The sequence below is a fragment of the Haemaphysalis longicornis genome, unplaced genomic scaffold (assembly GCF_048455015.1).
Source record: "Haemaphysalis longicornis isolate Haplotype H1 unplaced genomic scaffold, Haemaphysalis longicornis Haplotype H1 scaffold_16, whole genome shotgun sequence".
Taxonomy (NCBI): Eukaryota; Metazoa; Arthropoda; class Arachnida; order Ixodida; family Ixodidae; genus Haemaphysalis; species Haemaphysalis longicornis.
Genome location: NW_027526266.1, coordinates 19,863,564 through 19,877,837, shown reverse-complemented (window position 1 = coordinate 19,877,837; position 14,274 = coordinate 19,863,564).

The window sequence follows — 14,274 nt, the reverse complement described above, 5'->3', positions numbered from 1 at the left end:
ATTTGGGAATAACATTTCCGCATCCATGAGGACTTTTCTGAGTAACATGATGTTGCTATGAATGGGTTTCCTAGTCATTGATGGCGAGAGTACGATTTGCGTTGTATTTGAAGTGCTTTGTATGAATTATTCAGAAGCCCACTGCGCGGATGACGCGGTGTGTTAGCACTGTAGGCAACGTGCTTCACTGCCGTGAAGGTGCGTTCCACTTTCGCTTCCCGGGTTGACGTGTGCTTAGCGTCACAAATAACCATGGTAAACGAGGAGTGCGACAATAGGATGTAAAACGGTTTGTAAAGGAAAAATGATCATGAAGGGCTTGTAATGTAAGTACAGTGTCTCTCTACTGTGTATTATCCCCTTACACGGCTTCCGTGGGTGAGGGCGTGTAGAATTCCCGGTTCTAGAGTGATATAATGGGAAGGTGGAATACCGACCAATTGGGTACCAAACGAACCAGATGGGCGGCATAGAAACGAAGGTAGGCCTGGAGCCTCCGCACGAGACAGACGTACACGTGCGGCACACTGAGAGGGTGCAACAAATTGTGGCGGGATGTTCTACGAAGGCTTTATGGTTTAGGGATTTTCGCATGGGAGTCGTCCTGGGCGAAGATTTAAGAACATTGATGCGAGCATGCCTACTAAGAACAACAGTAGTTCTGAGCGTTACCGGTAAAGGACCGCCAGCTCCTTCTGGTTGTTTGAGTAGAGTTGATTACGCATACCAAGATGCGGTAGATGACAGAGAGCTATTCGTCAAGAAATTGAACATCGCCTTTTTGCTTCCACTCAAAATTGGCTCCATTTCATGCGTAGTTGTGGTGTCTATTGTCAAATCCCCGCCTGGAAGGGCGAGGAACACTGGCGATGATTGTGGCTGTGTTTTTTTATATAAAGCCTAACCACGGCCAAAATGCGCAAAAAGAAGTGGTTAGCGACAAAAACGAAAAGGTAAATAATAAAACCGGTAAGCAAGAATACAATGAAAACGAGTAAAATACAATAAAGATGGCTGGTTTGGAGCACAACTACAAAAAACACCAGCCTAAAATATATTATTCAATTGTCGGAGGAAATGAACTGTGGGAGGAGCGGGATATGTGGCCTCTAGTGTGAGGAGAAGTGCTTGTGTTATGTTGTGTCGAGTGCCAACAAATAAACAATGTGTATTACAAATAGGTGCTGTCTTCTGCTGCAGAGGACACTTCAAGAACATGAGGGCTGGTAAGAGTGCGCCACTTCCATGCTGCACAGTCTTTGACGTCAAGGGATCGTGAGGTTGTTTTGATCAGCTCAGAGAGATGACGCAGGGGAGGCGTTGAGCTGTTTGACAAAATACACATTTAATGCACCCAAAAAACTCTCAAGGAAACCACTTAAAAACTCAATTGCCTTCAACGAATCCACACTCAAATTCCTAACTAAAAATTCCAAAAATACAATTCAAATCAAAATTGAATATACTTTACAGTGAAGTCCTACACCACTACTTCAAATCGACTCAAACAATCACCTCCTAAGTGACCTCTCTACCACCGCAACGCCCTGGTCGTGTCCTACGACTGCGTCCCTATTGGACTGGCCTACCCCGGTCATTGGCGCTGATGTGTCGCACCCTTGCGTGGCCGGTACCCGGTGGTAACCACCCTCGTCTTGCTACGATGACTGCGTTACATGCGCTTGGTCGTTCCTTGGACGTCGTGGGCTCAGAACGTCCCCACGTTTCCTCTGTGGCTACCCCGGGTACACGCTGGCGTTGGAGGTCCCAGGTAGTATCGGCACGATCGTAACCTTTCGGGGCCATCGACACGAAGGTCGACGGAGCCTAGAGATTGGCCGCAGGTGCCCGACCACTGCCGCTGGGAACACGACTACACCGGTTCGTTGTGCGCCTAGAATACCGCAGCCGATGCGAAGTCGGCCCGCTCCCGCCCAGGCGTTGTAGGCATAGCCGTTGCCTGGCAACTTTCTTAAAGCTCGCGTGCTCCGGCCACCTCCACGTTTCTTGCGTCTCGGTTTCTTGTCTCCCCCTTCTCTTTGTGCTCCCCGCTTTTAACAGCTCTAGGCTTGATCGCGCAACACTGTCATTGGCTCCATGCCTTTTTATGTCCATTTATGGTCCTCACGCCACTGGTCTCCTGCGCGGCGTTCTGTAATCGGCTTGCCAGTGCGCTGTCACATTTAACTATATGCCTCGGGGTATAGGCACAGGTGTGCGCTCATTCGTGCGCTCCTGGCGCGCACTTCAAACTGGCGTTTCTTTGTTCTTTTTCCCTTTTCGGGGGTTCTGATGCATCCCCTCTAATGGGGTGCTCTTGACACATGACAATTACCCCCCGCTCTAAGAGTGCTTTCTCAAGAACTGCTTCCTCTTGGGCGCCGATGTTCACTTGTTTTACGCGGTTGGTGGTTGGGTATGTGTTTTCGACATCCATGTCCTCTTGTTTCACCACCATCGCTCAGTCCTCTCGTCGTACTTTTCCCTTCGCAGTTCACCTGACCTTCTCTTTTTAAACACTTGTATTTAGTTCACTCATGTATACAGAACACACAAACACTTAGTGCACACCTCGTTGCCGCTCTATCACCAATACAACCCTTTCGCAAACCACGAGATTCTCAAATGTGCAATTAACAATTCACTGCAATCAAACACTTCAATGAACTCTTATTCGACAGCACGCTTTCTCAATCCACAGCTAATAACATCTTATCTTCCTCCTGCTCCTCAATCCACACTTTAAAGTGAATTCGTTTACATATACACTTCATGAACTTACACCACTAAACCTATAAAATTCCGCTTAAACACACAGTGTTCAACACCACAATTTCTCAAACTGTGCTTCATCGCTAACTCTTTTATATTTCCAACCTTGCCTTTTAACAATACTAGAATATCAGGCAGTCGTCTGATGAGGCAGTCAGATGAGAGATGAAGCAGTCGTCTTGAAGGAAAAGCACGTTTATTGGAGCGAAGTTGTGCTCCCCTAACAACTGAAAAGTACACAGGCGTTGAAGCAGCAGTCAAAAATCCTCCGTCGCATGCCCCCGCGCGAGGGACACGAGTAAATGCAGGGTATTGGGGTCGTTTACGTGGCGTAGGGTTGGTGGTGGTGGTGGTGGTAGTTGTTGGTGGTGGTAGTTGGGTTTGAGAGAGAGAGAGAGAGAGAGGAGAGAGACGTAAGTAGGTAACGTCAACTTGTTGTTATTTATTGCCATCACCTTCACCCCCCCCAAATCGGTGGGATCTTTATTGTTTAGCTATCACGCCACTAGCACGCCGCTGAGTCACCAACGCACGCCGCTGACGACGTAGTTTGAATGAGTCAAGGATATAAGGCGCGTTCGTAGCCTTTGATTCTTTGTCGTTTTGTGGCGCAGTGGGTAGAGCACCATGTATCTTGCGTTCCGCCCGCAGGGTCGTGGGATTGAATCCAGCGCCGGTAACTGTTATTTCTTTTTCTTTTTATAGTGTAGGGGGAGGCTGGCTGCTGCGGACGCCGACGCATGGGTGACATCGTTAGTTATACAAATGCTCTGCATTTAAAAAGTGACGCGCGTCCGTGAGCGTCGGAGAACCTAATACCACGGCGTCTGCATTGCAGGCCTTTTATCTTTCGGCGCGCGTTGTTCCCAAACCGTCGATTCACATCTAGAACATTGTAGATCCATGAAGATTATTCTAGGCTGTTCAGGTTAGATCGTAATGCTCTCCCTATCAGAAGAGATAACACTTGCGGCACAGAAAGAAAGAATGGAACACGCGCTTCCTATGGCACAGAGATAACACTGACCGGCGCAGCCCGGCGGTAAAAGCAAAACATAAATAAACAAGCCCAACGCATGGTTCCCGCAATTACCCCTCTTCAAAGAGTGCATCGACACGATGCTTACATAAGCGACAGTCCCAACAAATTAAAAATAGAAGTCCGTCATCGTGCGTAGAAAGATTTTAAGCGAACCACGTTGACGACGTCGGGCCGCGTGCGTCGTCGTGATGTTCCTAAATCACCATCGTGGATCACCTCGTAGGTAAGTTGGCCAACATGTTGTTGAATTCGGTAGGGTCCGAAATAACGTCGCGGAAGCTTCTAACTCAGTCCTCGTCTCAGGACAGGAGTCCAACCCCAAACACGATCCCCAGGGTGGTACTCGGCGTGTCGGCGCCGGAGATTAAAGCTTCAGTATCCTTCAGCCGTTGGTGCGTTATATGAACTCGAGCGAGCTCGCACGCCTGCTCCGCACGTTGAAGGTATCCCTGGACGTCGTTGTCTTCTACGTCTTGGAGGTCGTCGTCTTCTACGTGCGGAAGCATGGCGTCGAGCATCGTAGTCGGTCGTCTTCCTTAGACAAGCTCACACGGTGTCATTTGCGTAGTTTCTTGCGTCGCTGTATTGTACGCGAATGTGACATACGGTTGGACTTCGTCCAAAGTCTTATGTTCAACGTAGACGTACATGGACAGCATATCCGCAATCGTCTTGTTGAGACGTTGCGTTAGTCCGTTCGTTTGAGTGTAGTATGTCGTCCTTCGTCGGTGATTCGTGTTGCTGTAGTGCAAGATTTCTTGCATAAGTTCAGCAGTGAAGGCAGTTCCGCGGTCAATGATTAGGACTTCAAGGGCTCCATGTCGCAGCAGAACTTGTCTTATGAAAAACTTGGTGCCTTCTTGTGCAGTCCCCCTCGTTAGAGCGGCGGTCTCCGCGTAGCACGTCATGTAGTCTGTCGCTACGACAATCCACTTGCTCTCGGATCCGGAAGTAGGGAACGGGCCCAGAAGGTACATTCCAATCTGTGCGAAGGGCCTCGATGAGACGGTGATCGGCTGCAGAAGTCCGGCGGGTCTCGTCGGAGGCGTTTTTCGTCGGTGGCAGTCACGGCGGCTCCGCACGTAGTGAGTGACGTCCGATGTAAGGCGGGGCCAGTAGTACTTCGCCTTGATTTTTCCGATTGTGCGGGCTGTTCCGAGATGACCGGAAGAAGGGTCGTCGTGGCACGCTTCTAAGATTTTGTCGCGAAGGTCTGCGGGGATGACAAGTAGATAATTCGTTCTCGTTCTGGGGCTGAAATTATCGAGGGTGAATTTTTGACTTTTTGAGGGTGAATGCTGGTAAGTTCCTATTGAACGCCCTAGGCACGGCGACGTTGCATCTTTCGAGGTAGTGGATCATGAAGCAAAGGTCGGGGTCGGCATGCTGCTGGGTGGCTAAGTCGCTCTCCGTAACGACTCCGAAGAACGCGCTGTAATCATCGGAGTCTTGTGGTGGTGGGTCGACGGGGGCGTGGGACAGGCATTCGGCGTCGGAGTGTTTCCTGCCGGATTTGTAGACGATTGTAACGTCGAAATCTTGCAGTCGAAACCTCCACCGCCCAAGACGCCCAGAAGGGTCCTTCAAATTGGCTAGCCCACACAGCGCATGGTTGTATGTCACAACCTTGAATGGTCTACTATACACGTAAGGGCGAAATTTTGAAATGGCTCAAATGATGTCCACGCACACTTTTTCGGAGGCAGAGTAGCTTTTCTCCTCCTTCGACAGACCACGGCTTACATAGACGATTTTCTTTTCGCAACCGCGTTGCTTTTGGATGGGGTTGCAAGAACGTATGGCAAACCTATCGCAAAGGTAAAGGACCAAAGGGAAAAGTATACAAACTATAGCAAATGTATCGCATCCAAACCTATATCGCTGGCGTCCGTGTACGTTTGTTTCTTTTCGGCGTTTTTGTCGAAATGAGCGAGCACGGGTGGATTTTGCAGGCGTTGTTGATGCTCCCAGAATGCTTTTTCTTAGGTGGTTTTCCAGGCGAAAGTGGTGCTATCTTTTTTCAGGCGCGTGAGTGGCTCTGCAATGCGTGCGAAACTTGCGACGAAGCACCGGTAGTATGCGCAGAGTCCGAGAAATGTTCGCACGCTCTTTTTGTCCTTCGGTCGTGTTTAGTTCGCTATGGCTGATGTTTTCGCCGGGTCAGGCAGGACTCCCGCGGCGTTGACGACGTGTTGAAAAAACTTGAGTGCCTCGTAAGCGAAGCAGCACATTTCCGGCTTCCGCGTTAACCCCGACGACCGAATAGCTTTCAGTACACACTCCAACCTTGCAATGTGCTCATCGAAAGTCCGGGCGAATACCACAACGTCGTCGAGGTATACGAGGCACGTGTGCCACTTCACGCCAGCTAGCACAGTGTTCATGACTTTTTGAAACGTTGCTGTCGCCATGAACAGCCCACACGGCATCACCTTGAAGTGGTAGAGACCATCCGAAGTTATAAATGCAGTCTTCTCTCGGTGTCTCTCCTCCACTTCAATTTGCCTGTAGCTGGACTTCAGAGCCGTCGATGAGAAGTACCTCGCGTGGCAGAGGTGGTCGAGGGCGTCTTCGATTCGTGGTAGGTTGCACACGTCCTTTTTGGTAAATTTGTTTAGTCTCCGGTAGTCAACGCAAAACCCTAAAGTGCCGTCTTTTTTCTTCACGAGTACGTCCTGCGCAGCCCACCGACTTTTCGATGACTGTATTATGCCGTCGCTGAGCATGTCGTCGACTTGAGTCCGGATGGCTTCGCACTCGGGTGAAGAGATGCGGTACGGTGACTGGCGGGTAGTTGGGGATCAATCTTCGGTTATTATACCGTGCTTCTCCAAAGGTGTCTGACGTAACTTTGAGTTCGGCAGGAAACCTTCGCTGTAGCCATGCAGCAAAGCCAATAGCTGCTTCGTTTCGTCTTGCGGTAGGTCCGGTTCGACGTCGAAGGGATGCGGAAAGTTGAAGGTATCTTCGGGTGCGCGTTCGAAGTCGGCGACTGCGATCATGTCACTTGCTTGTTGCGTTTCCCCGAGGAACGCAATTGCAGCGCCCTTGTTTCAATGCTGGTACTCCTTGGTGAAATTGGTGACCAAAACGTGGGATTTGCGTTCCTGAAACCGCGCAATGCCTCTTGCGACTGACACACAGCGGTCGAGAAGCAACCTTTGCTAACTCTCCACGATAGCGTCGACATCAGGAGCAGCCCCTTAGTACCCGTTGATCATCAAGTTTACGCGGGGTGGCAGGGTGACATGATCATCGGCGATTGTTACAGCTGCACGTTGTCCGAGGTGTGGTTCCCGCGTCATGGAGTGATGGGAGAAAAAGTTATCGACTTATTCTGCAGATCAAATATTGCGCCGTTGTCCGTCAACTAGTCCTTTCCGAGAATTACGTCGCGGGACAGGTAGGCAAGATAACGAACGTGGCAGAATACGTCGTGCCGTCTATGGGGACGCGGGATGTACACGTTCCACTTGCCGTCACAAGGTGGCGTCCTGCTGCGCGTATGTGCAGACCGTCTTATCTTGTCGTAACTTTCTCCAGCATAGACGCGAATGAGGCGCTCATTGCTAAGTAGTCGGCTCCCGTGTAGATGAGGGCAACTACATCACAGCCTTGGATGGACAACTCGACGTCGGGCGCCGCTTTCCTCGACTTTATAGTACGTCGGGGCGTCGCATCTCGGCTTGCGAGTGTTGATGGTCGGGCACTGTACGTCGTTGTCTTCTCAGCGGCAGTCTCGGTCATGTCGGGTACGCGTCGCGCCGTGTAGCTGTCGTCGTGTTCTGGAGTCTCGTCAGGGATATCTCGGGTCGTCAGGATGAGCGCATGTCGTGAGTCAGTGGCTTTGGCGCGTCCTTGCGTCGTTGGATGGTTTCCGGTTTTTCGCCGCAGAGCAACTTCACCTCTACAAGTTGCTGCTTTTAGCTTCCCCCGCGTGGGCTTGGGGACCTTCCACGGGTGAAGTTAGCATTGTTACAGTGGTTCGGCGATTGTTATGGGTAGGGCGACGGCTAACAGTTGAAACGGGCTGGGCCACGGCTGGTTTGAGATAGATACTCGTCCATCTCCCGTGGTCGTTAACCAGAGAGAGGGCGATGTTCTTCGCCGGAGAATCCACGCAGTTCGAGTCTCTTGTATAGGCATAGACGGTAGATGTGTTCGGCCTCTCCTCAGTGGTAGCACAGAAGACGATTATCGGGAGTTCGCCATACGTCGGTCTCCCGCGGCGTCTAGCTTCGGGCTACAGGGGGTCGCGCCGGCGACAGTGGGCGGCGGTACGGCGGGGCCTTTTGACGACGTGTTGGAGCAGGGCGGGGTCGACGAACAGCTGTGCAGTATGTCATAGCTTGTGGCTCGCGGGGTACTTCGGATGGCGTAGAAGTTTCCAACGCTCGTTGCACTTCTTCCCTAATCACCTCGGTAAGGGTACAGTCTTGGGGCTGTGGCGGCGTGGGGAGAAATTTTTGCAGCTGCTCTCTCACTGTGCGCGGAGGGTCTCGCGTAGGCTCTCAGCCGGAGTCCGCATGTTGTCGACGTAGTTCGCATTAGCCGCGCCAACAAAGTTCCGGTCATACTGCTTAGCACGCATTTAAAGTGCCTTCTCAATTGTAGTGGCTTCGGTCACGAATTCAGCAGTGGTTTTGGGCGGGTTGCGGACAAGTCTAGCAAACAGATCCTACTTCACACTGCGCATTAAGAAGCGTAGCTTCTTTTATTTTATCATTTCGGGGTCCGCGCGGCGGAATAGTTGCTTCTTTACTCAACGAAGATCACGACCCCATCGTTGGGGTGTTGCGTGCAGGTTTCCAACGGAAGGGCGGCTGGTTCTTTCCGCACTACGGTAGCGAATGTTTTGAGGAATTCACTCTTAAAGAGAGTCCAGTTGGTTAGGGAGATTCGATGGTTCTCAAATTACGTTCGGGTCGTATCTTCTAAATAGAGGAAAACATGAAGGAAGGTTTATTTGTCATCCCAACTGTTAAAGATGCGGACGCGCTCCACTTTCTTAAACCTGTCCTCAGGGTCTTCTCAGAGGGATCCACGGAACGATGGTGGTTCCCGTAGCTGTTGCTGGACGAGGGCACAATTAGAAGCTCTGGTAATGGTGCCGGCGCTGATCATGGTGGTGGTTGCAGCGGTCGTTCTTTTGGGTCCCTCTGGCACGAGACCAAACTCCGGTGAGAGACCTTGCAGTCGTCGGCTGGCTCTAGTTGGACTCACTTGGCGCCTTCAAGATGTCGTTGGGAGCATAGAGGGTGCGTTCCTAGCACCTCCACCAGATGTCAGGGAGCCACAGATAAGGCAGTCGTCTTGAAGAAAAATCAAGTTTATTGGAGCGAACTTGTGCACCCCTAACAACTCAAAAGTACACAGGCGACGAAGCAGCAGTCAACACAGTGACGTGCGTCGGCGAGCGTCGGAGAACCGAATACCCCAGCGTCTGCTCTGCTGGATTTTATGTTTCGGTGCGCGTGGTTCTCGAACCGTCGATTTACATCTGGAACACTGTAAATCCAAGAAGATTATTCTAGGCGGTTCACGTTAGATCGGAATGCTCTCCCTATCAGAAGAGATAAGACATGCGGCAGAGAAAGAAACGATTAAACACGCGCTTCCCTAGGCACAGAGATAAGACAGACCGGCGCAGCCGGGCGGTAAAAGAAAAACATAAATAAACAAACCCAATGCGTGGTTCGTGACAATATTTATGCTGCACCAGAATGCACAACTTATTCGTTACCGTTCTAGGTCCTATTACTGTCCACGTCAACTCCACGATTCCAACCAGCTTTTTGTACTGTTACTTCATTTTCACTCTTCCACAAAAACACCCCTCCTCCAGAATGGCTTTGGAATACTTAAGTCACTGAAGGCACATTTTGTTACCCTTACGCTCACACCAACTACCTGAGCACAATGCCTCATTCTGTTGGTTGTTTAGGCTAGGCCGCCTTTGCATCTCACCAGCGATTCTCCCCTCAGCGACAGCCCTCCGGAATGATCAACAAGCTCTCACACATCTCCGGACGTCGCTGTGTACACGCGGCAAAAATAATTTTTCAGTACTTTTGGCAGCTGTCCCCGGTGCTTCTAGATGTCCATCTCTAGTACTGCCATGTCCTAGCCATAAACCTGAACCTCGGAGGCCCTTTTCCCTACTATCTGATTGACTTGCCTGCACCCGAAAAAGGTGCAATGGCGAACCAAAACTCCAATCACCATCTTAAACTTGTATACCATGGGGTGGTGCGTCCGCCTAACCCACCGACCTTTCGAAAGCACACTTTCACTGAGGCATCTTTTGTTGATACGCTAATTCGCTTAGTGTTACCCTCAACCCTCTCGACACTGTGGCCTCTACTCTTTTCATCCGTCTGTCTTGTTCAGAGTTTATGCTCGCAGGCACTGATGCTGCTACTTTAACTGTCGAATCCACAGTTTCATCTACAGGCTGGGTACCCGCCCGAACCCCTCGCTCTTCGCTCAACTATAACTTGTGCCTCAAATTGAGATCTTGATTATCTACTTTCCTTCCTCCAGGTATATTTACTAAGATAGTATCATACTGTGGATACTCCATACACTTAGCTTTTAATCTTCCCGAGTAGTACGGGGTATGAACTTCGATTATTGCCTCAGCTAGCACCCTGTTAGTGCGGTTCGACATAATGATAACTGCTTTATTTCGCGTTGAATCCAGGTCTCCGACCAAGCGCCTCCTGAGGAGCAACGTAGTTGAACTGCTATCTCTTAACACTGACACGGGTCGGCCGCTCATCTCCCCATATACGACCGGCAAGACTCTTAGCACCTACCCCAGCATCCACATGACTATCCTGGCTTTAGGCTTGGTGCGCTTTGGGGGACTCACCTTGGGGCATTTGTGCAAAGTCACCTTATCTGTGGTTCGCTCCCAGCAGTACACTTTGCGTTGTCCTTTATTATTGCACGTTTGACATACACACGGCGGGGCACCCCTAAGGGGTCCCACCCTGCACTCCGCGACTTTATGCCTTACCCTACCACACAGAAAACACTTCTGGGGTGGCCAGAACCCAGCCCCTCAAGTCTTTTGTCTCTGATAATCTCCTAACGTGACCGGCTCTTGCTTCTGTTTCGCTATGTTCTTTAGGCCCTGAGCCTCCATGAACCTGTCCACAAGCTCCCAAGTTTGCGCCAGCCCTCCCTGTTTCCTTTCTTTCAGGAACAGCGTCAGCTCTGGGCTGCAGCGCTCGTACAACATCTCAGCAATCATGGGCTCTCCGATGCCCTCGAACAAATGGTCCATTCCGGCCAGCTCTATCCATTGGTCAAAATAGTTAGATAGCCTCCCCACGAAGTGCTTGTCTGTCTCAGGGTATTTCGGTTTAAAGATCGAAACTTTTCCCGGACGCCCTCCGTGGTAAGGCGGAACCTCTGCAGGAACGACACTTTCACCTTATCATATTCCATCGACTCATCCGCGGGCATCTCACCAAAGTCACTCAGTGTTTCACCAACCTAGCATATGCTCAGGGCTGTTGCGTGAGCATGTGCCATGTGCTCACGGCTGTGGACATGTGACATGTGCCATGCCTGAGGATGATCGTTTTCACCCCTGCCCTACGGCTATTCTTTCAATTCGGTGCCAATAAGCGTGAAATGGTCACGGTTTTCACCAAACGCCGCAATTACTTTCCTTATCAATATGCTTCCTAAGTGTGGCGCAACCTCCCCTGACTTGGTAGTATCCAGCTCTAGGCGGGAAGTCTGTTAACTTGTCTCTGCGAAGTGTAACTTCATTTCGAGCACCTCCTTCACCTTGTCAAGCTTCGCGCTTTCCTTAACAAACATCTAGTTTTGCTCACGCTTCAATTCCGAATACTTATCAAGCTTCGCGTTTTCGTCACGGGAAAATTTCTACAACAGAGCCATCGCCTCTTCTTCACTTAGGCCTAATGAGCTGCACAACGACACCAGCTTCCCGAAATTCATTCGTGCAGGTGGGAAATCAATCCTGGCAGGCTCGTAAATTGTTTTTATTGTCACGTGAACGGATTGAGAGGTGATCTTGACTAGCTCAGAAAGACGAACGCAGGAATGCCGCTGACGGGTTTAGCAGATCACTAATTTAATGCACACGAAAAACACTCAAGCAAACCACTTAATAAATCAAATGCACTCAAACAATAAACACACAAACCCATAACTAAAAATTTCAAAATAGAATTCAAAATAAATTTAATAGTCTCTACAATGAAGTCCTAATAACTCAGTTAAAATCCACTCAAATAACCACCTTCTAAGTGACTTCTGTGCCACCACAATGCTCTAGTCTTGTCTTACGACTGCATCCCTCTTGGACTGGCCTTACCCCGTCGTCGGCGCTGACGTGTCACACCCTTGCGTGGCCGCCATCCGGTGGTAGCCGCCCTCGTATTACTTCGAAGCCTGCGTTCGATGCGCTCGGTCGTTCCTTGCATGGCGTGGGCTCCGCACGTACTGAAGTTTGCTCTGTGGCTGCTACCTGGTAGCCGCTGCCGCTGGAGGTCCTAGGTAGTGCACAAATGGGATGCCGTAACGTCGACTGGAAGGATGAAGATGTTTAAGCTTGTCGACCTGGGAAGATGATATGTGTTTAAGTTTAGCAATAGCAGTATTAGAAAGCCGCCGTGGTACGTCGGGGCGGCGGCCAGCCGCGGACGGCTGCTGCGGCGGCCCGCCGCAGTAGCAGACGACGCGCCGAGAGTAGCGCAAAACTCGACTACAGCGCAACTAGTTCTCGCGCCCACCACGCGGCCCGCCTTTTCGGCGGAGCTTTCAAACTGAGTTTATTCTAGTAACGTTGGGCCTAGCATCGACTCCGCCGAAGAGAGCCAATGATTGCCTCCCTCGACACAACCACTCCTTACACAGAAGAGCACCCCCTCTTTGCGTGACCTTGAAGACTCTGCCGGTCTCCAACACATGCTTCTCAACGCCGTCGAGGGGATCTCTTTCCTGACGGACGAGGTGGCGAAGCTGTGAGAGGGAACGAGCGCCTGTGCAGGGACAATGCCCGTGCTTTCGCCCAGCAGGCAGACGTAATTGCTTCGCTGCGGGCGGAGGTTCGCAGCTTGCGCGGGGAGCTGTCGCGACGGGCCGGTTCCTTTCTTCCTGTGGCTTCCCCCCCTTCGACGCCCATGCTCAATGAGACGGCGGCCGCAGCTTCTCTACGGCGTGAGACCTCTTCAACGTTTGCCGGTGCTGTGGCAAATACGAACGGGACGGTGGCAGACACTGCGCCCGACTACCCGATGCCAGGGTCGACAATTTCTTCGCCTTCTCCCCTACTAGGTCCCCCATCCAGTGCGACTCCTCGCACCGACTCGGTGAAGTCCAACAAAAAGAACGGGATTGCGGCGTGTGTAGGCGCAGCAGACACAACTCTAATCTCCGTTGTGCAGCGACCGAAGCACCCGAGGCGCATCTTCGCTTCGAAGCTATCTCCCTGCACCACCTCTGCGCAACTGACCGCGCACTTATCATCCTTGAAGGTCACACCTTTATCGTGCCAGCGGCTGAAGACAAAGTACGACTCCTATTCTTCCTTCTTCGTGACTGTAAACGAGGACTCGTCTCAGCGTCTGGCGGATCCCTCCTTGTGGCCTAACGATTGTCTTTTTAAACCGTTCCGAGGAAAGCTGCTCCCGGATACGGTACTTACTACCGATGTCGCGTAAGATGACAAAAGGAATAAATAGAATAGACGTCTCTCATCAAAATGCTCGCAGTCTTCGCACCAAAGCGTCTGAATTTTTCTCAAATTTAGTTTTTCAAGTATTCAGGGTATTGTTATTTCTGAAACCTGGCTCTGCGGTGACATTAGCTCTTCGGATTATCTTCCACCAAACTTCCAAGTCTTTCGTAAAGATAGGAATTTTGGTGGGGTTAAGCAAAAGGGAGGGGAGGTGTAAGTTGCGGTTGACAGAGCTTTTCAATGTGTGCGGCGTCATGAACAGGAAGGCGACCACGAGTCTGTTTGGCCAGATATACGACTAAATGGAGGTGAGATGCTTTTAGTGGGGCCATTCTATATTCCTCCGGATTTGTTCCTTCATCGTTCAATCAGGTTCTTACATCTATAGAACAAGTATTCGCATCTCACCAAAACCATCAGCGTGTTATTCTGGGTGATTTCAATACACCTGGTGTGCAATGGGATAGCCTTACTCTTCAACACTACAACTATTACGTGCAACAGAAATCCAGCATGCTATTAGACTCCGTAGCCTTCACATCCATGATGCAACTTAATAATATCAAAAATAGCTCCGACAACATCTTAGACGTCTTCTTTTCAAACATTCAGAACGCACGAGTATCGAGGTCTGGTATTTCTCTTGTTAAACCCAAAAAGTTTTATCCTCCGTTTTTATTTTCTATTCCAATGTTTTTTCAACGCCGTACTGTCTCGTCGAAGAATAACGAATTATCTT